Source organism: Homarus americanus, unplaced genomic scaffold, assembly GCF_018991925.1.
Source record: "Homarus americanus isolate GMGI-L3 unplaced genomic scaffold, GMGI_Hamer_2.0 scaffold6875, whole genome shotgun sequence".
NCBI classification, from domain to species: Eukaryota; Metazoa; Arthropoda; class Malacostraca; order Decapoda; family Nephropidae; genus Homarus; species Homarus americanus.
In genome coordinates, this window is record NW_024757271.1 from 247,501 (window position 1) to 271,500 (window position 24,000).

Consider the following 24,000-nt stretch of genomic DNA (forward strand, 5'->3'; position numbering starts at 1 on the left):
TTGTTGGTTGATTTTTTTTATTTGGTATTTATTTCGTTGACTTAGAAGAAAATAGGATAAATGATATGGTGTTTCATGGATTGTTGAATAGCACTTTGTTGTTGGTTCTATATTGAACAGCACATAGATAGATACTCATGGTTCAGCACATAGATAGATACTCCTTGTTGAACAGCACATAGATAGATACTCCATGTTGAAATGAACATAGATAGATACCCATGTAATAGCACATAGATAGATACTCCTTGTTGAACAACACATAGATAGATACTCCATGTTGAACAGCACATAGATAGATACCTTTGTTGAACAGCACATAGATAGATACTCCATGTTGAACAGCACATAGATAGATACTCCTTGTTAACAGCATAGATAGATATCTTTGTTGAACAGCACATAGAATATAGCCTGGTATATCCTCCTATAGCTGAAGTGCGCCACTACATCGCTATAGAGAAATAATATAAAATAATAACGAAAAAATAATATTTTTTTTCTCAAGGTCTATTGTGTAACATTTTTGAGAGAGAGAGAGAGAGAGAGAGAGTTCATTATTTCCATTGTCTCTTTGTACACCTGTTTCATTAGATAAGAACTGTACTGTAACTATAGGGGAAAATAATTTGTTTACTTTGACATTACTCCTTTAAGGTCGGCTATGCAAACAAAATAAGATCACGATGCGTCTTCTGTTTATCTTAGGTTATTATCAATCACTTTAACCCTCCCCTGTCCCCCACACACACATATAACGTTGAAAATACTGTTTATATTTAACGAAGAAGAGAATTTATAAGTGGTGAAAAAGGAAGAAATATTAACGAAGGAGAAATGTGGTTAAAGCTGTGTTGATAGGCAAGGAGGGAAGGAAGGTTGCCAGGTACCTCCATCGTGCCAGGGAGGGTGGAGATAGAAATTAATGGTGATGTAACAGATGGTATACCTTAGTGAGCACAGTCAGCTTGTCGAGGGGACGGTATCACTAAGTCTGAGTTGGTGGCATATTCTCTCTCTAAGCCCCTTCCTTGTTTTAAACCTTTCCCTTGTCTTTAAGCCCCTTCCTTGTCTTTAAACCTCTTCCCTTGTCTTTAAACCTCTTCCTTGTTTTTAAACCTCTCCTTGTCTTTAAACCTCTTCCTTGTCTTTAAACCCTTCCCTTGTCTTTAAACCCTCCCTTGTCTTTAAACCTCTTCCCTTGTCTTTAAACCTCTTCCTGTCTTAAACTCTTCCCTTGTCTTTAAACCTCTCCCTTGTCTTTAAACCTCCCCTTGTCTTTAAACCCCTCCCTCGTCTTAAACCCGCCTTTTGTCTGTAAACCCCTCCCTTGTCTGTAAACCCCTCCCTGTTTGCATTGTAAGCCCCTTCCCTATGTCTCTAAGCCTGTCTAAGCCTATTCACTTCTTTTCTTAAGCCCCCTCCCCCTTTATCACTTTGCCACTCCCCATTGTATCTAAGCCCCTCCCTGTATGCTTCAAGCCCTCCTTTCTTTTTTAAGCCCCTCCCTTTTCCTTAAACCCTCCCTTGTCTCTAAGCCTCTCCTCCTTACCCATCAAGGTCCCCTTTCTAGTAAATCGGGTCCTCCTCCTCCTCCTTGTAAATCGGGTCCTCCTCCTCGTATATCGGGTCCTCCTTGTAAATCGGGTCCTCCTCGTATATCGGGTCCTCCTCCTCCTCCTCCTCCTGCTGTTACCATCATTGATTTCACAAGTTGACTCATGGCCGGAGACGCTTTAAGTCTGATGTAACCTGCGCCTTTATGCTGCTCCCTTGTGGGATGGCTGCTACCTGCCCGCCCTGTCCTGCCCCCTGGCCCCTGTTCCCGCCCTGTTCTGCCCCTGTCCCACCCTGTTCTCGCCCTGTTCCGCCCCCGTTCCTGCCTTGTTTCGCCCCCTTTCCGCCCTGTTCTGATCTCTACCCTGCCCCGGTTCACTTTCATCCGATTCTTTGTCACCATGCACTACTCTGTTTCACCCCTCATCACTCTTCATCACTCCTCCATCACCTCATCACTCCTCCATCACCCCTCATCACCCCTCCATCACCCTCATCACCCTCCATCACCTCCACACCTCCATCACCTCATCACTCCTCCATCACCCCTCATCACCTCCATCCCCTCATCACCTCCATCACCCACACCCTCCATCACCCCACACCTCCATCACCCCCCACCACCCTCCATCACCCTCCATCACCCCCTCCATCACCCTCATCACTCCTCCATCACCCTCATCACCTCCATCACCTCCATCACCCTCATCACCCTCCACCTCACCCTCCATCACCTCACTCCTCCATCACCCTCACATCTCCATCACCTCATCACCTCCATCACCCCCACTCACTCCTCCATCACCCCTCATCACCTCCATCACCCCCTCACTCCCTCCATCACCTCCTCACCCTCCATCACCTCATCACCCTCCATCACCCTCACACCTCCATCACCCTCATCACTCCTCCATCACCCTCCATCACTCATCACCCCCTCCATCACCATCACCTCCATCACCTCCATCACCATCACCCTCCATCACCCTCATCACCTCCTCCATCACCTCATCACCTCCTCCATCACCTCATCACCCCCTCTCCATCACCCCCCACTTGTCTTGGCTGTCAGAAATAGTTCACCGTCCACACCGTGTGTAATACTGTCCAATATTGTCACTTAATGGAAATAATCCTCCCTGTCTTTGAAGTGACGTAGCTTCTTCTCTTCTCTCTCCTTAATTTAATACCCCGCCTTCTCCCTTACCTAGAGACGTAAAGGGGAGAGGAGAGGAGAGGAGAAGGAGAAGCAAGAGGAGGAAAAGAAGATGGGATGAGGAGGAGGAGAGAGAAAGGGAAAGATGTAGGGAAAGGAGAGAGAAGAAGAGGGGGAAGAGAAGAAAGGGGGGGAGTTAGAATCCAGGTTAGTGGCATAACCCTACCTAAGCCAATGAAAGCTCTCTTGACCTCATAAACCCCTTGTGACGTCATATACCTGTTTCTGTGATGTCATAACCAGGCTCAACCTCGCGACGCCCTAAAACACTTCGTGACGTGATAGAAATACCCCATGAGGTCAGTGTGTGTGTGTGTGTGTGTGTGTGTGTGTGTGTGTGTGTGTGTGTGTGTGTGTGTGTGTGAAATATATAACCGAATGATACCGAGGCACCGACTATATACAGAGATAGTGAAGAAAATAGATTAAGCGAGATAGTAGTGACTAGTAACGACGTCAGTAAGCAGACAAACTAAAGCCTACTAAGTCGTCTGGTCCCGATGAGATATTAGCATAGTTGTTTAACATGTCCTTAAAAACAGGTGTAGTACCAGAATCCTGGAGGATAGTGAATGTAATACCGATTTTCAAGAAGGGGATTAGATCACTATCCTCTAACTACCGACCAATCAGTCTAACATCAATAGTAGGCAAATTATTGAAAGCAATCATTTCAAACTCTATTCGAAATTACCTGGAAAAGCACAAGTTGATCAATGATTCCCAACATGGCTTCACAAGCGGACGTTCATGTCTAACTAATCTATTAACATTCTTTTCATCAGTTTTCGAATCAGTGGACGAGGGGCACAATTATGATGTGGTATATTTCGACTTTATAAAGCCTTCGACAGAGTCCCCCACGAAAGACTAATTAGAAAAGTGAAGGCTCATGGTATTAAAGGAGATATTCTAAAATGGATTAGGGTGTAGTTACAGGACAGGAAACAGCGAGTGAGCATTAACGGTACTAAATTCGATTGGAGTAGGGTCACTAGTGGAGTACCCCAAGGCTCAGTACTTGGACTATTATTATTTATTATATACATAAACGACGTAGATATCGGCGTAGACAGCAACATAAGTAAATTTGCTGACGACACTAAAATAGGTCGTATAATTCAATCTGACGAAGACTCCGCAAAACTACAGGAAGATCTAAAAAAAAAAATTGGAATGGTCTGAAAAATGGCAGATGAAATTCAATGTGGCCAAATGTAAAGTACTCAGTCTAGGAGATGTAAACAGAGAAACCAGATACCAGATGAACAACGATGTTATAGAGAAATCCGACTGTGAGAGAGATTTAGGAGTAATGATAAGTAGGAATCTTAAGCCAAGTAAACAATGTGTATTTGCTCGAAACAAGGCTATTAAAGTACTTGGGTTCATACAAAGGAGTGTTAGTTACAAGACTAGCGAGGTCATCCTAAAACTATATCTTGCGCTTGTGAGACCTCACTTGGATTACACGGTTCAGTTCTGGTCACCGTACTACAGAATGGATATAGAATCCCTAGTAAAAATCCAGAGGAGAATGACAAGACTAATCCCGGGCATTAGGAACCTTGAGTACAGAGACAGGTTAAAGCATCTAATTTGCACCTCGAGAGACGTAGAGTGAGGGGCGATATGATAAAGGTGTATAAATGGAAGTCAGGGCTAAACAAAGGACATTACAAAGGTACCAAACTATCCAACCAGGAGCGAACTCGTAACAATGGTTTTAAATTAGACAAATTTAGATTTAGGCGTGAAATAGGTAAACACTGGTTTGGAAACAGAGTAGTGGACGAGTGGAACAAGTTACCAAACATCATCATTAACTCGAATACGCTGGATAGCTTCAAACATAGGTTGGATGCTTATATGAGCAATAGGGGTTGGGTGTAAATTGACTGCCCAGTATGGGCCAATAGGCCCGCTGCAGTTTCCTCCATTCTTATGTACTTATTTCTTATGATTAGATAGATTGGTGATTGGTTTGATTGGGTAATTAATTAAACGTGATTGGTGATTGAGTGTAGGAGAGTTGTGATTAATTAGAAGGGATTGGTGATTAATTAGGGGGGATTGGGTGATTTTTACTGTTTGGTCAATTACGCCACACTTAACCTAACCAAACTTATGTCTAACTTCATTAACCTAATTTAACCTGAACTAACTTAGCATAAACTAACCTGATCTAACCTAACCTAACCTGACGTAACCTGACCTGACCTGACCTAACCTGACCTGACGTGACCTGACCTGACCTGACGTGACCTAACCAAGACACAAAACAGACTGGATATGAGAAATTTTGTTCACGATTCAGTGCGGTGTTTGTTTGTGTAGTATTGAGCTGGTGGGAGGGAAGAGAGGAGGGAGAGAGGGAAGAAGAGAGGAGGGAGAGAGGGAAGAGAGGAGGGAGAGAGGGAAGAAGAGAGGAGGGAGAGAGGGAAGAAGAGAGGAGGGAGAGAGGGAAGAAGAGAGGAGGGGAGAGAGGGAAGAGAGAGAGGAGAGAGGGAAGAAGAGAGGGAGGGAGAGAGGGAAGAGAGGAGGAGAGAGGGAAGAAGAGAGAGGAGGGAGAGAGGGAAGAAGAGAGGAGGGAGAGAGGGAAGAAGAGAGGAGGGAGAGAGGGAAGAAGAGAGGGAGGGAGAGAGGAAGAAGAGAGGAGGGAGAGGAAGAGAGGAGGGAGAGAGGGAAGGAAGAGAGGAGGGAGAGAGGGAAGAGAGGAGGGAGAGAGGGAAGAAGAGAGGAGGGAGAGAGGGAAGAGAGGAGGGAGAGAGGGAAGAAGAGAGGAGGGAGAGAGGGAAGAAGAGAGAGGGAGAGAGGGAAGAAGAGAGGAGGGGAGGAGGGAAGAAGAGAGGAGGGGAGAGAGGGAAGAAGAGAGGAGGGAGAGAGGGAAGAAGAGAGGAGGGAGAGAGGGAAGAAGAAGAGGGAGGAGAGAGGGAAGGAAGAGAGAGGGAGAGAGGGAAAGAGAGGAGGAGGAGAGAAGAAGAGAGGAGGGAGGGGAAGAGAGAGGAGGGGAGGAGGGAAGAAGAGAGGAGGGAGAGAGGGAAGAAGAGAGGAGGGAGAGAGGGAAGAAGAGAGAGGGAGAGAGGGAAGAAGAGGAGAGGGAGAGAGGGAAGAAGAGAGGAGGGAGAGAGGGAAGAAGAGAGGAGGGAGAGAGGGAAGAAGAGAGGAGGGAGGAGGGAAGAAGAGAGGAGGAGGAGAAAGGAGAGGAGGGAGAGGGAAGAAGAGAGGAGGGAGGGAGGGAAGAAGAGAGGAGGGAGAGGGAAGAAGAGGAGGAGGAGAGAGGGAAGAAGAAGAGAGGAGGGAGAGAGGGAAGAAGAGAGGGAGGAGAGGGAAGAAGAGAGGAGGGAGAGAGGGAAGAAGAGGAGGAGAGGGAGGAGGAGAGAGGGAAGGAAGAGGAAGAGGGAGAGAGGGAAGAAGAGAGGAGGGAGAGAGGGAAGAAGAGAGGAGGGAGGGAGGGAAGAAGAGAGGAGGGAGAGAGGGAAGAAGAGAGGAGGGAGAGAGGGAAGAAGAGAGGAGGGAGTTAGGGGAGGGAGGGAAAGAAAATGGTAAGTGGAAGGAGGAAGAGAGGAGGGAAGGAAGGAGGGGACAAGTTGAAGGAAGGAAGGAAGGAGGAAGAAAAGGAGTGGTAGGGGAAGGAAGAACAAGTCACTTCGCAGTATTAGTCATTTTATACTCAATACGACGTGTACAGTTAAGACCTAAATTCACTGGACAGTCTTGGTTTATGTAGATGATTGTATAACGTGTTGACAAAAATCTGAATTGGTAGTTTAATCTGTGTTGATTTATGTAAATGACCTATTTAGAAAAAAAAATCTGAATTAATTGATGTTTAAATGCCCGTCTCCCTTGGTACGTTAAATGGCACTCAAGTGGATAGTGCCAGGTAGTGCCTAATAGTGCCACAAGTGTTCAGAGGGGTGAAGAAATTACGATTATATAAAGTGTTTAATGTAACTTCAAAACCATTGCTATATTGTGATGGCAGTTTGGATCACCTGAAGATTAGCCCTCCCAGCTTATTTCACCTGAAGATTAGTCCTCCCAGTTTATTTCACCTGAAGATTAGTCCTCCCAGCTTATTTCACCTGAAGATTAGCCCTCCCAGCTTATTTCACATGAAGATTAGTCCTCCCAGCTTATTTCACCTGAAGATTAGTCCTCTCAGCTTATTTCACCTGAAGATTAGTCCTCCCAGTTTATTTCACCTGAAGATTAGTCCTCCCAGTTTATTTCACCTGAAGATTAGTCCTCCCAGTTTATTTCACCTGAAGATTAGTCCTCCCATGCTTTACCTTAGGCCTCCACTTATTTCTCACCCAAAGACAGTCCTCCCAGCTTATTTCACCTGAAGATTAGCCCTCCCAGCTTATTTCACCTGAAGATTAGTCCTCCCAGCTTATTTCACCTGAAGATTAGTCCTCCCAGCTTATTTCACCTGAAGATTAGCCATCCCAGCTTATATCACCTGAAGATTAGTCCTCCCAGCTTATTTCACCTGAAGATTAGCCCCCCGTCTCATGGCAATAACAATTATATAAATTTGGGTTATTACATTTAGTTTATCAGATGGTTACAGTAGTCCCCAGGTGGCTACAGTAGTCCCCAGGTGGCTACAGTAGTCCCCAGGTGGCTACAGTAATCCCCAGGTGGCTACAGTAATCCCCAGGTGGCTACAGTAATCCCCAGGTGGCTACAGTAATCCCCAGGTGGCTACAGTAATCCCCAGGTGGCTACCTTACCATACAGGTAACGCCTTAACCTACAGGTATCGAGAAAAAGGGGATTTGGGGGATTTCTACTCAGTGTAAAAGGCGCTGTTGGGAGGTGAAATCCCCCTAACCTAACCTAACCTAACCTAACTTGGTGCTGGTTAATAATAATAATAATGGTATTAACAATAAAGAAGAAGAAGAGGAAGAAAGTAATGATGGTTCTAATAATTTATTTATTTATATATTAAAGCTTTTTAGATTTTTTTTAGATTGCCCACGAGGGGGCTAGTTTATTGGGCACCCCCTTACACCCTGTGTAAGGTGAAGCGCAGAAGCGTTTACAGCGCCCAACAGGGAAGCATGCTAAGTTCATGCTTGCCTTTATGTCTCATGAGTTAAGGGCGTAGAAGCCTGAAGAGTCAATGGCTTGTGTCATCAAGTTATTGGAAGCTCCAACAACTTTCCCTGAATACGAATTCGCAACTTTCGACTTACAACAGGTACCTACTGTACTGCTAGGTGAACAGGGACTAATGGGGGCTAGGAAGTGTGTCCAAACAACTTCCACCGGCCCGAGAATCGAACCCGTGACATCTCGCTTGCGAGGCAAGAACGGTACCGCTTCTACCACCAGCACCCCCTGTTAAAGCTTATGAGAATAATATACTGAGGTCATGACACCTTTTGACCTCTCTTGACACCCACTGACACCCCCTTGACCTCTCATGACACCCCACGATCTCTGATGATACCCTTTGACCTCTAATGACCTCTTATGGCACTTCCTGACCTTTCATGACACCTGACATCTTATGACACCTCCTGACCTCTCATGACACGTCTTGACCTCCCTTGACACTAGTACTGACTGTTAACTGTGACGTCCTCCAAGGATTATAGGATACACGGTAAGGATGGTGTAGGATGAGAAGAAGGATACAGTGTGTGTGTGTGTGTGTGTGTGTGTGTGTGTGTGTGTGTGTGTGTGTGTGTGTGTGTGTGTGTCCCTGCTCGGCGCCCGATATGCAGCCTCGGCCCGGTAGATTTTTTTCAGTCACCTGCAGGGAGCATGATGATCCTAGCGGGCGTTGGTGGGTGGGCGGTGTTGGGCGGCGGGGTGGGCGAGGAGGACACAGGTGCATGATGGGCGTGTAGATAATGGTGGTGGTAGTGGTGGTAGTAGTGGTGTTAGCAGCGCATGACTGTAACAGGGAAGGAGGGGGGGAGGAGGAGGAGGTTGGTAGCGGGTGGTGGTGAATGCTTCCGCCACCTTTGCCGCCCCGACGCCGCCGCCGCCCGCCACCCAGTCAGTCCTGTCCATTCTCGCAGGCTGCCCACCCGTGTCGTGCCGCCCGCTGCGTCCGCCCGTGTCTGTAGCTGCCACTAATCAGGGTGTTGTGTCGTGTCACCAGTATACCACACCAAACGCTTGTACCTCTCGTGTGTGTGTGTGTGTGTCCTTCGCCCCTACCACCACCACTACCACCATCTACCACCAGTATACCGGGCTTCACGCTCTCTCGCTCACGTCTACCGGTGTCTGCCAGCCTGTACTGGTGGTCTGTAGTGAGGTTCCTTTGCTTGCACCAGCCTGTAACAGTCTGTAAACAATTTTTTTAATGTCTATCCTGTTTCTGTAGCCTGTACCTGCCTGTTCGGGTGTTATGTAATGATTGTCATTCCCCCGTCAGCCTGTATCAACCTTTACCAGCCTGTAGCAGTGGTCTGTAGTGACTGTCCTGCCTGTACCAGCCTGTAACAGTGGTCTGTAGTGACTGTCCTGCCTGTACCAGCCTGTAACAGTGGTCTGTAGTGACTGTCCTTCCTGTACCAGCCTGTAACAGTGGTCTGCAGTGACTGTCCTGCTCTGCGGGCTCAGCTCATAACAGCAGTCTGCGGCGACCTGCCCAGGCCCGCCTGCCGTTCAAATCGGTCCCGTTCGTACCAGCCTGCGTAATCAGGAATTCGTATGATTCAAGTCCACCAGCCCAAAATATGGTTCTGGGGCACTCCATCTGCCTGTTCGCGGCCCGGAAGATTGTCCCGCTCAGGCCACTGTAACAGTGGTCTGCAGTGACTGTCCTGCCTGTACCAGCCTGTAACAGTGGTCTGTAGTGACTGTCCTGCCTGTACCAGCCTGTAACAGTGGTCTGCAGTGACTGTCCTGCCTGTACCAGCCTGTAACAGTGGTCTGCAGTGACTGCCCTGCCTGTACCAGCCTGTAACAGTGGTCTGTAGTGACTGTCCTGCCTGTAACAATGGTCTGTAGTGACTGTCCTGCCTGTACCAGCCTGTAACAGTGGCCTGTAGCGACTCCTGCCTGCTCGAGCCTGTAACGGTGGTCTGTAATGACTGTCCTGCCTGTATCTGCCTGTAACGGTGGCCCCTAGCGACTTTCCTTCCTGTATCTGCCTGTAACGGTGATAATAATGACTGTCCTGCCTCTGGCATCCTGTAAGATCCTGTACTGGTGTCTCTAGTAACTGTCATGTTTCTACCAGCCTGCACCAACCTACTTTTACAGGCTGTTGTGAATGTCGTACCTCTACCCGCTGTATCCCTGTAATACACTGTACCCGTGTTATGTCGGTTGTACCCGTTCTTGCAGCAGCCTGTAATATGCCTGTAGTCGACGTGAACCTGTATCTGCTGCCCCTGTACCAATTGACCTGCATTATGTATCCAGACTGTACTAGTGACCTGTAATATGTACCTTGACTGTACCGGTGACCTGTAGAAAGTATTTAGCCTGTATTAGTGACATTTATTATGTACACAGCCTGTAATGGTTACTGTATTATATGTCCAGCCTGTACAAGTGACCTATAATATATATCCAGCCTGTAATAGTGACCTGTAGAAAGTATTTAGCCTGCAATAGTGACCAGTAATATGTATCCAGCCTGTACTAGTGACCTGTAATATGTATCCAGCCTGTACTAGTGACCTGTAATATGTATCCAGCCTGTACTAGTGACCTGTAATATGTATCCAGCCTGTACTAGTGACCTGTAATATGTATCCAGCCTGTACTAGTGAACTGTAATATATATCCAGCCTGTAATAGTGACCTGTAGAAAGTATTTAGCCTGCAATAGTGACCAGTAATATGTATCCAGCCTGCAATAGTGACCAGTAATATGTATCCAGCCTGTACTGGTGACCTGTAACATGTATCCAGCCTGTACTAGTGACCTGTACTGTATTTTATGTACCGGTACCATGTTTAACTAAGCTAAAAACAATGGTCACTGTATCCCCCGTTCTACACTGTACCGGATGTGTCGTTACAGTAAATATGTTGTAGCATATGACTGTACCGTTATAGCATATGACTGTACCGTTATAGCATATGACTGTACCGTTATAGTATATGACTGTACCGTTATAGCATATGACTGTACCGTTATAGCATATGACTGTACCGTTATATATATGACTGTACCGTTATAGTATATGACTGTACCGTTATAGCATATGACTGTACCGTTATAGATATGACTGTACCGTTATAGCATATGACTGTACCGTTATAGCATATGACTGTACCGTTATAGCATATGACGTACCGTTATAGCATATGACTGTACCGTTATAGCATATGACTGTACCGTTATAGCATATGACTGTACCGTTATAGCATATGACTGTACCGTTATAGCATATGACTGTACCGTTATAGCATATGACTGTACCGTTATAGCATATGACTGTACCGTTATAGCATATGACTGTACCGTTATAGCATATGACTGTACGTTATAGCATATGACTGTACCGTTATAGCATATGACTGTACCGTTATAGCATATGACTGTACCGTTATAGCATATGACTGTACCGTTATAGCATATGACTGTACCGTTATAGCATATGACTGTACTGCGTTATAGCATATGACTGTACCGTTATAGCATATACTGTACCGTTATAGTATATACTGTACCGTTATAGCATATGACTGTACCGTTATAGCATATGACTGTACCGTTATAGCTATGACTGTACCGTTATAGCATATGACTGTACCGTTATAGCATATGACTGTACCGTTATAGCATATGACTGTACCGTTATAGCATATGACTGTACCGTTATAGCATATGACTGTACCGTTATAGCATATGACTGTACCGTTATAGCATATGACTGTACCGTTATAGTATATGACTGTACCGTTATAGCATATGACTGTACCGTTATAGCATATGACTGTACCGTTATAGCATATGACTGTACCGTTATAGCATATGACTGTACCGTTATAGCATATGACTGTACCGTTATAGCATATGACTGTCCGTTATAGCATATGACTGTACCGTTATAGCATATGACTGTACCGTTATAGCATATGACTGTACCGTTATAGATATGACTGTCGTTATAACATATGACTGTGTTATATATATGACTGTACCGTTATAGCATATGACTGTACCGTTATAACATATGACTGTACCGTTATAACATATGACTGTACCGTTATAGCATATGACTGTACCGTTATAGTATATGACTGTACCGTTATGATATAGACTGTACCGTTATAGCATATGACTGTACCGTTATAGCATATGACTGTACCGTTATAGCATATGACTGTACCGTTATAGTATATGACTGTACCGTTATAGCATATGACTGTACCGTTATAGCATATGACTGTACCGTTATAGCATATGACTGTACCTATAGTATATGACTGTACCGTTATAGCATATGACTGTACCGTTATAGTATATGACTGTACCGTTATGCATATGACTGTACCGTTATAGTATATGACTGTATTGTTATAGCATATGACTACCGTTATAGCATATGACTGTACCGTTATAGCATATGAGTAGTATATGACTGTACCGTTATAGCATATGACTGTACCGTTATAGCATATGACTGTACCGTTATAGCATATGACTGTACCGTTATAGCATATGACTGTACCGTTATAGCATATGACTGTACCGTTATAGCATATGACTGTACCGTTATAGTATATGACTGTACCAAATATGACTGTCCGTTATAGCATATGACTGTACCGTTATAGCATATGACTGTACCGTTATAGCATATGACTGTACCGTTATAGCATATGACTGTACCGTTATAGCATATGACTGTAATTTCTAATGACATTTATACCAGTTGATTTCAGTATTTCATGAATATTTTTTTGTATTTATATGTAATGTCTGATGATTATATAAATGGGTGTGAATGTATAAATTATATTAATCCAAATGTTTATATTAACATAAATTTATATAATGTGTATATAATGTTTAAGTTTCTAGAGGTAGAATGTTTTTACGTATTAAGGAAATTAACATCATTGTGTTTAATATTTAACATTTTTGTCCTCCAAGTTAATATTAACATTTGATAAATTATCCCACAGGTGACTTATCTTAATACAAGTGACTATATTAACACAGGTGACTATATTAACACACGTGACTTAACACATATGACTATATTTACATCATGTTAATTTAGCATTTATGTATATATGTAATTATGCTTCATTGTGTTGAATCTAACATTGTTACTCCATTATGGTAAATTTAACATTGTTTATCTCTGAGGTGATAATTATTGTTAATCTCAAAAGGACATTTAACATGTTAATTAACCTAACTTAACCCTGTAATCACCCCTCTTCAGGTCCATCTAATAGTACGCATCTTGTTTGTGTGTTAATGTTAGTTTGTATCATTTAACAATTTCTTCCTTGTGTACCCTAAAATTCTATAGATGTCCCTAAAATTTTCAACGTCTTCCTTTAAGTTAATTTAGGTTAGACGTAATTTTTTAAGGTATTGAGAATAAACTGAATTTAGGGAGAACTAAAAAAAATCGTGAAAACTCGGAAAAAATCTGAAAAATCGGGAAAATGGGAAAAATCGGAATATATTGGGAAATAATGGAAAAATCGAATTCATCTTCTCTCGTTCCAGATTACGAATAAATTGTATATTTAGTGGAAATTATTGACTAAAAGGTGGGAAATAAACCAGGAATTTTAATTTTGTCATCGTACTCAAGGGTTTAAATCATCGTACTGAAGGGTTTAAGTCATCGTACTCAAGGGTTTAAGTCATCGTACTCAAGGGTTTAAGTCATCGTACTCAAGGGTTTAAGTCATCGTACTCAAGGGTCATGTACCTCAATTTCGTACAGCTTTTAAAATCCAATTTTTTCGTCTTAAAACTTGGCCAAAAATTATTCGCTTTTTTCAGATTTTTGAGATGTTGGAAAAATTCATTGATGTCCTTAAAAAAAAACTACCTTGAAATACCTGGATTACGCCTTGAAAAATATGGAACCTTGAAAAAAATTGAACAACTGGATAATTTGAAGAAAAAAATCGTGAAAAAAATTGGAATGAAATTAAGTCCTGGAAAACCTGAAAAATTCGAGAAAAAAAAATTGAAAACTTTTGAAATATTAAAATGGTATAGTTTTTATTCTACTAACAAGATGCATGATTTTTTTTTCCTGTCTACCCACATCCACCCACCTACACCCTCATTCCCACCCATCCACCTACACCCTCTTTCCCACCCACCTACCTACTCTCTCTCTCTCACCCACTGACAAATAACCATCGTCCACTTGTCAACACCTCGTCTCCCATGTAACTCAAGCCCCTCCCCCCTCCCCCCTACCTCCTCCTTCCGGCGCCGCACACCTGGGCAGGTATCCATCTCACCTGTTCCTCGTGTGGTATCTGTTCGTGTCTCCTGTCGATAATGGTGACACACTGACAATGTGGGGGAGGGAGGGAAAGAGTGAGAGGAAGAGGAAGGGGGAGTGAGGAGAGGGAGGAGAGAGTGAGGAGGGAGGAAGAAGAGGGAGGAGGAGATTTTTTCGTTCTCTTTCAAGTCCAATGTGCTCTCCTCTCTCTCTCTCTCTCTCTCTCTCTCTCTCTCTCTCTCTCTCTCTCTCTCTCTCTCTCTCTCTCTCTCTCTCTCTCTCTCTCTCTCTCTCTCTCTCTTTTCCCCCCACTCTAACCCCTCCCTCCTCCTACCTACTCTGGCAACATGCTCTAACTCTCCCTCCCTCTCCCTCTCCCTCTCCCTCTCCCTTACTCTCACATCACTGAAGCGATTTCCTGCCAATGCATCGGTCGCCACTATTTTCAACGAGGCTTTAACCTTGCCCTACTTATCCTTTGTCTACCTAGTATCTACCTTTGTCTACCTAGTATCTACTTTTGTCTACCAGTATCAGTTATAAAAGCAGAGAGAGAGAGAGATGTACAACCTTCACATTATTTATCTTGAGAAATTGACGTACAATTTTGAATGCAATTTTCATTTTATTTTTGACTCAGGTGTATAGTGTGTGTGTGTGTGTGTGTGTGTGTGTGTGTGTGTGTGTGTGTGTGTGTGTGTGTGTGTGTGTGTGTGTGTGTGTGTGGACTCATTTCTCGTCCCTAATGACCCAAAATTCTTTTTACCTTTCTCTTCACCTTCTCGTTAGCAAATGTTCTCTCTCTCTTCTCTCTCTCAGAATGTTTAACGTCACCACCACCACCACTACCACCCCACCACCACCACCACCACCACACTACCACTACCACCACACTACCACCACCACTACCACACCACCACCACTACCACTACCACCACCACCACACCACCACCACCACCATCACCATCACTACCACCACCACCACCACCACCACCACCACCACCACCACCACCACCACCACCACCACCACCACCACCACCACCACCACCACCACCCACCACCACTACACCACCACTACCACCACACCACTACCACCACCACCACCACCACCACCACCACCACCACCACCACCACCACCACCACCACCACCACTACCACCACCACACCACCACCACCACCACCACCACCACCACCACCACACTACCACCACCCACCACCCACCACCACCACCACCACACCACCACTCGACGCAAAATATCATCATAAGGTGTAAGGTTATAGAGTCCCTTAGCTGTTGTACCAGGGTGTTGGAGGTAGTTGTGGTTGTTGTTGTGATAATTTGTGGTTGTTGTTGTGAGTAGTTGTGGTTGTTGTTACAGGTAGTTGTGGTTGATACTTGATGTTATTGATTTTGTGGTTATTACAGGTATCTTTATGAGTTGCAGGTAGTTGTGGTTGTTATTGTTGCAGGTAGTTGTTGGTACGGTATTGAATGGTTGTTTTGATGGTACAGGTAATTGTGGTTGTTTTAGTTGGTACAGGTAATTGTGGTTGTTTTAGTTGGTACAGGTAATTGTGGTTGTTTTGGTTGGTACAGGTAATTGTGGTTATTTCCCATCCATTTATTATTACGCCAACATGAGCATTTAACGCATCGCCAGCACAAGCACACAGTATCGCCCGAGACGAACAAATCACTCTCGCTCGCCTATACGTCAGACGAACTTTCGCTTGCCTTCTGCTTAAAGTGGCGATCTAGTGCCCGACGGATACTAAGATTTGCATGTTACCTGTCGAGAGAGGTGCACGTTCACTATCTTAAATAATTCTCTCTCTCTCTCTCTCTCTCTCTCTCTCTCTCTCTCTCTCTCTCTCTCTTCTCTCTCCTGGCGACACTTGGCAACTGACCTCTTTGCAGTGTTGCTCATTGCAGCTCCATGATTTGCTCTTTTTTAACATTGCCCTTGTCATGTTTCAGGGCTGTGTGTGTGTGTGTGTGTGTGTGTGTGTGTGTGTGTGTGTGTGTGTGTGTGTGTGTGTGTGTGTGTGTGTGTTGTGTGTGTCATAACTCGAGCTGGGAGGTCACAAGGTCAGGTCACTAATTATTATTATTAGGTTAGGTTATCTATCTATCTATCTATCTATCTGTCTATTGTCTGTCTGTCTGTCTGTCTGTCTATCTATCTATCTATCTGTCTGTTTTCTGTCTGTCTGTCTGTCTGTCTGTGTCTGTCTGTCTGCTGTCTGTCTGTCTGTCTGTCTGTCTGGTTCACCAAATGACTGAAGTGGGAGAGAGTGTGGGTAGAGGTGGGGGACAGGAGGGAGAGAGGGAGGGTGAGAGGGGGGTGAGGGGGGGAGGTGAGGGGTGAGAGGGAGGTGAGAGGGGGTGGGGAAGGGGAGTGAGAGGGGGTGAGGGGTGAGGGTGAGAGGGGTGAGGGAGAGGGAGGTGAGAGGGGTGTGTGAGAGTGGGCTATGAAATATATTGGTTGAGTGTGAGAGGGCATGAACGACCCCTGTGGGAGAGTTTGTGGCTACCATTAAATTATTGTTACCTCACCTGGCTACTTCACCTACCTGTTTCACCTGAGAGAGAGAGAGAGAGAGAGAGAGAGAGAGAGAGAGAGTTACATAAAACTTATACATTATTTCACTTTAAACTAAACCCAATATTACAGAAACTTTTATACACTTAAGTCACTGTAATTATGTCAGGTAATACAGAGTTTTTGTAATTATGTACCTGTACCCTATTGTAATGTTTTTGTACTTATTGTGCATATCCAACTGTAACCTGTTTTAATGCTGTCTTTTTAAACTACACGAAATACAAAATAAAGAGGGTTTTAGATTACAGAATACAGATGATACTTAAATTACATAAAAAGTACAAAATAACCCCTAAATTACATAAACAAAATCCAGAATGATCCCTTAATTACATAAAAAATACAAAATACAGGGGCGTTTAAATAGCCTGGAGGAGGTAACGTGTTTGTGAAATGTTATGATGCTGAGGTTGTGAAGTTGAGGTTATTTATTGTGAATTCTTTTGTTGTTGTTTATAATGAGTTTGGTGAAGGGGGGGTGACTAAGGTTGTGGTGGTTGTGGTGGTGGTGGTTGTTGTGGCTGTTGTTGGTTGTGGTGGTGGTGGTGGTGGTGGTGGTTGTTTTTGTCGTGTTCAATTCAGGTAAATTCTTCATGAGTGTATTTAGTGTTTGAGGCTGGACACACACACACACACACACACACACACACACACACACACACACACACACACACACTGCACCCTTAAACCTACTGTGTTGATCCCAGCACCAGGCCGCCCACACTTGTTGAGTACACCGCCCGCCCGCCCACACCCATTCTCTGGTAGCTGGCAGGGTGCACCACCCAATCATGCCACCCTTCATCTGATCTGTCACCGCCCATTGACCCCCCACCCCCACCGCCCGCGATCAGTCACTAGTTCACCTACTCAAATAGATGGCTGAGCAATACACACACTCACTCACCCACCCTCACCCACCCACCACACCCACCCACCCACCCACCCACCCACCACTCACTCCTCACCCACCACCCACCCACCCACCCACCCACTCACTCACTCACTCTCACTCGCTTTATGGATTCACCTGGGATGAAGGAATCTGGGGACTTGATGGTAAGGTCAGACATATGATCCCCTCACCTCACCCCTCACTCCTACCTCACCTCACCCCCTCCCTCACCCCCTCCTCTTACCTCACCCCTCACCTCACCCCTCACCTCACCTCACCCCTCACTCCCTCACCCCTCACTCTTACCTCTCCTCTCCCCTACCCACCTCACCCCTACTCACCCCTCACCCCTACCTCACCCCTCACTCTTACCTCACCCCTCACCTCACCCCCTCCTCCCCCTACCTCACCCCTCCCCTACCTCCTACCTCCTCCTCACCTCACCTCCTCCTACCCCTCACCCCTCACTCCCTACCTAACCCCTCACTCTCACTTCCCTCTCCTACCTCACCCCTCACTCCCTACCTCACCCCTCCCCTCCCTACCTCACCCCTCACCCCATACCTCACCCCTCACTCTTACCTCACCCCTCTCACCTCACTCCCTACCTCACCCCTCCTCCTACCTCACCCCTCCCTCCCTACCCACCCCTCCACCTCTCACCCCTACCTCACCCCTCACTCCCCCTCCCCTCACCTCCTCCCACCCCCTCCCTCACCCTCCCACCCCCTCACCTCACCCTCTCACCTCCCCTCACCTCACCCCCTCACCTCCCCCCTACCTCACCCCTCCCTCCCCCTCACCTCACACCTCCCTCCACCTCCACCCCTCACTCCTACCTCACCCCTCCCCCCTCACCTCTCACCTCCCCTACCTTACCCCTCCCTCACCTCTCACCCCTACCTCACCCCTCCCTCCCTACCCCTCCCTCCCTACCCCACACCCCTCCCCACCTCACCTCACCTCCTCCTCACCCCTCACTCCCTCACCCCTCCTCCTACCCCCCTCACCTCCTCACCTCCTCACCCCTACCTCCCCTCTCCCCCTACCTCACCCCTCCCTCCCCACCCCTCCACCTCCTCCCCTCCTCCCACCCCTCACCCCCTCCTCCTCACTCCTACCTCACCCCCCCTCCTCCCCCACTCACCTCACCCCTCACTCCTACCTCACCCTCCTCCTACCTCACCCCTCCCTCCCACCCCCCTCCCTCCTACCTCACCTCCTCACCCCTACCTCCACTCCCTCCCTCCCCTCCCCCTACCTCACCCCCTCCTCACCCTCACCCTCACCCCTCCCTCCCCTACCCTCACCCCTCACCTCACCTCTCACCCCCCTACCTCACCCCCCTCCCTCCCCTCACCCCTCACCCCTGCCTCCCCTCCTCACCCCTCCTCCCCTCCTCCCCCTCCACCCCCCCCTCACCCTATCCTCCTCCCACCTACCCCTCCCTCCCCCTCCCCCTCCTCCCACCCCTCCCCCTCCCCTCCCCCTCCCCACCCCTCCACTCCCCCTTCCCCTCACCCCTGTCTATCCACTCCCCACTCCCCACCTTCCCCCCCTTCCCTCAGGGGCGACCAGACGCGGGTCCGTCTGGAAGCCAGTGTCTCCCTGCCCCCCCCCCTCCTACAGATGATTTACACCTCCCCTCCCCCCTACCCCTCCCCTCCCCTACACCTCCCCTCTCCCCCCTTCCCACCTCCCTCCGTCCCTAAACTCCCCTTCTCCTCTCTCCTTACCCCCCCCTAAACCTCCTCTCCCCATCCTCCTCCCCATCATAAAGTACTCCTCCCTCCTCACATCATCCCTCCCCTCTCCCTCCCTCCATCCCTCCCATCCCTCCCCACCCCCCTCCTCACCCCTCCCTTCCCCCTCACCCATCCCCTACCCCCTCACCCCCCCCCAAAGTGTCGACTATCAAATGGTTATTGAACTCATGCCTGTGTTATGTAGGTCAGGTCAGGTCAGGTCAGGTCAGGTCAGGTCAGGTCAGGTTAGGGATTGGGTTAGGTTCAGGTAGGTTAGTATAGGTTCAAAGTCTAGTATGTGTGTGTGTGTGTGTGTGTGTGTGTGTTGTTAAACCAACTCCATTAAGAAAATCTAATTTACATAGCTTAAATACCTGGTGTTAATTATTACAGGTAAATATCTCATGTAATACACCTGGTGCTAATTGGTGTGTTTATAAAGGTATAATCCAAGATGGCGTCGAAGATATGCAGTGACTATTGTGGGAGTGAAGGCGAGTCGAAGGTTAGTAGTGATTTTTGTGACTGCCGGGATCCGTAGACTGTTATGTAAGGAGTTGGGGCGGGGCGGGGGCGGGGGCGGGGCGGGGCAGGGTGAGGGAGGTGAAGGAGCAGTGGTCTGTCTCGGTCGGGGTTAGGTTAGGTCAGGTCAGGTCAGGTTAGGTTAGGTTAGGTTAGGTCAGGACTGTATAAATCAATTTTGTTATTTTTTGTCGCATTTTCCTGTTTGTTTACTCTTGTTTGCTCCTGTGCCGCCGCCTCCCAGTGATATTGTTTATCTTGGGTTCGTTTCCAGGATGTTCTTTGTTTACGTTTGTCCATCTTGGCTCTAGTTTGCTTCACTCTGTTGTTTGTAACGTCAATATGGCCGCTAGATGGTGTTTGTTTACATGTCCAGCGGTGCCGTGTGTTCCTGTTTACGTTTGTCATCTCGTGGTGTTTACAGTGGTGTCACGTGGTGTTTACAGTGGTGTCACGTGGTGTTTACAGTGGTGTCACGTGGTGTTTACAGTGGTGTCACGTGGTGTTTACAATGGTGTCACGTGGTGTTTACAATGGTGTCACGTGGTGTTTACAATGGTGTCACGTGGTGTTTACAGTGGTGTCACGTGGTGTTTACAATGGTGTCACGTGGTGTTTACAATGGTGTCACGTGGTGTTTACAATGGTGTCACGTGGTGTTTACAATGGTGTCACGTGGTGTTTACAGTGGTGCCACGTGGTGTTTACAGTTGAGTGTTGCCACGTGATGTTGTATATTGATTTTTGAAGAGTTGCCAAGTAGTCTATATTGGGGTAGGAGTTGCCACGTAGTGTTTATTTTTACTCTTGTGTTGCCATATGGTGATGTATATTATTGTAGTGTTGCCATACGATTCTATTAAATTACCTTCGAAGTATTGCCATCAGATTACTACAGAGGTGCCATTTAATTTTTGGGGGTATATTTGTAATGTTGCCATCTGGTGTATAATTAAATCTGACGAGGACTCTGCAAAACTACAGGAAGATCTAAAAAAAATTTCGAATGGTCTGAAAAATGGCAGATGAAATTCAATGTGGACAAATATAAAGTACTCAGTATAGGAGATGTAAACAGGGAAACCAGATACCAGATGAACAACGATGTTATAGAGAAATCCGACTGTGAGAGAGATTTAGGAGTAATGATACGTAGGAACCTTAAGCCAAGTAAACAATGTGTATTTGCTCTTAACAAGGCTATTAAAGTACTTGGGTTCATACAAAGGAGTGTTAGTTACAAGACTAGCGAGGTCATCCTAAAACTATATCTTGCGCTTGTGAGATCTCACCTGGATTACGCTGTTCAGTTCTGGTCACCGTATTACAGAATGGATATAGAATCCTTGGAAAGAATTCAGAGGAGAATGACAAGACTAATCCCGGGCATTAGGAACCTTGAGTATAGAGACAGGTTAAAGCATCTTAATTTGCACTCCCTCGAGACGTAGAGCGAGGGGCGACCTGATAGAGGTGTATAAGTGGAAGGCAGGGCTAAACAAAGGGGACATTACAAAGGTACTCAAACTATCCAACCAGGAGCGAACTCGTAACAATGGTTTTAAATTAGACAAATTTAGATTTAGGCGTGAAATAGGTAAACACTGGTGTGGAAATAGAGTAGTGGATGAATGGAACAAGTTACCAAATATCACCATTAACTCGAATACTCTGGATAGCTTCAAACATAGGTTGGATGGGTGAGTGATAGGGGTTGGGTGTAAACGGGACTGCAGTTTCCTCCATTCTTATGTTCTTATAAAGATGGCAAGAGTTACAGTAATTTTCACCCATTAAAACACATACAGAAAAACTACAACTGTTATTTATGTAGTTTATTAAGATGTAGGAAAGACCAATTTTTTGTAGGACCATATTTAACTTAATCTGTTACTACAGTGTGTTTATGTAGTCTGTATGCGTGTCTGTCTATCTATCTATCTATCTATCTATCTATCTATCTATCTATCTATCTATCTATACGTATCTATCTATTTATCTATCTATCTCCCATCTATCTTTCTATTTAATTATATAGCTTTATTTTTCTGTCTGTTTATACGTCTCTCTCTCTCTCTCTCTCTCTCTCTCTCTCTCTCTCTCTCTCTCTCTCTCTCTCTCTCTCTCAGTCTCTCTCTCCCTCTCTCTCTCTCTCTCTCTCTCTCTCTCTCTCTCTCTCTCTCTCTCTCTCTCTCTCTCTCTCTCTCTCTCTCTCTTCACTGGGGAACGTACACTGTAAAGGGCTTTCTGAGAACTCTACCTCACCAGAAATTGTCCTTTGTTTTGGGGAAATATAAACATCGTTCTTGTTTCCTAGTGAGGCTAGTACTGAATGGTGGACAGCTTAGCCAAAAGGCGACACTGTGTGGGGGGGTTCCTGCCGTGGTTTTAAGGGGGGGTTTAAGGGGGATTTAACTCTTTGTACCTGTTAATTGTGTTTTTACCTTTTTATGAAGAATAGTTTAAAGGGGGAAGGGGGAGGGGAGGGAAGGGGGAGGAGGAGAGGTGGAGAGGGAAGGGGGAGATTAGTGTGTTGTTGCGTTAATTGAATTTTCCCGTAGACGGTATTTAGTTTATATGGGATGAGAGAGAGAGAGAGAGAGAGAGAGAGAGAGAGAGAGAGAGAGAGAGAGAGTCTACGAAATTACATAGTTTGAGATATAATTATTCTCTAATCACCATTAATCTCCCCCAGAAGGGATTACTATGACAGATTTAACTATGGGGGATTAAATTAGAGAAGTCAGTTGATTTATTCTGGATTTAAGCTGATGGGGAAATGTTTGCGTTCTTGGTGTAAATCCGGATTTTTGGCTCACAAGATGGGGCTGAGACACGCAAAGCGGATTTATTTACTTGGATTTCTCATGTGAGGATTACGTTCGGTATTTTTGCAACACGTAGTGGGGGATTTATTTGGGATTTTTGATGGCAGGTGAGCATCGATAGATAGATAGATAGATAGATAGATATTTTATTGACGACAGAGATGAAGTTCGTATAAGAAATCCGGATGTGTTGACGTTTTTCTATGGTGACGTCATAGATCAGCTGATGGTGTGATGTATTGAGAGGCTCTACATGACGTCATACATCAGCTGACATTTGTTATTGTTTACATTTTGTCGTAATTTTAGAGAATCCACATGACGTTATTGACCAGCTGAAAGTCACAAGTACCCTTAAGTGTTCCCATCTACTTCACACGTTTTATAAGTGACCACAAGCAACCTACAAGTGTACTTAAGTGGTCATATCTTTATTTTTACTCCTTTGATAATTGTCCACACACACACACACACACACACACACACACACACACACACTTCCATTATTACCTATTTCTCTGTTCATTCTCCCCTCATTTGTCTATTCCCTCATTCTCCTCTTCTTTCCATGTCCTTCCTCCTTTATTTTTCCCTCTCCCTCCTTCTCCTTTCTTCCCCTCTCCTCTCTTCTTCCTCTCTCTTCATTCTTCCATGCTCCTCCCCTCACTTGCCCTCACCCTTCCTTCTCTCCTTCGTCTTTCCTTCCTTCTCTCCTTCATTCTTCCTTCTCTCCTTCTATTGACTGAAACAAACTGAACAAATTATTATCATGTTCTCTCTCTCTCTCTCTCTCTCTCTCTCTCTCTCTCTCTCTCTCTCTCTTCTATTCTCACACACACACACATCACGTTAATTTCCTTGATCATAAATTAGCATAACTTAGCGAGCATTTAATTAAATTTCTCTTAAGATCATTAGGGATCATTTTGCGGCAGTGAGTGTGTGCATTACCCTGACTTTATGTAAACCTGACCTCGTGAGCAATAATACCTGACTTCGCTCTTTAATTTTAATGCGAGATAATACGCGAGACATCACCTTGATCTCGCTATTAGGGAGAGGGTGGGGGGTGGGGGTGGGGCTTACGAGAACTGGGTAGAGTAAACGATCTAGTAAATGGCCATTATGTCATACCTATGTCATTCTTCTGTCATTCTATCCATCATGTCATTCTTCTGTCATTCTATCTATCATGTCATTCTGTCTATCAT

The 24,000-nt window shown here is 45.7% G+C and overlaps 1 protein-coding gene across 5 annotated transcripts in view; it reads left to right on the top strand.

The window, feature by feature from the left end:
• The window catches only part of LOC121857417 (phosphatase and actin regulator 2-like), a 205,382-nt gene that overhangs the window by 97,291 nt on the left and 84,091 nt on the right, over window positions 1–24,000 (top strand). The window lies entirely within an intron of this gene.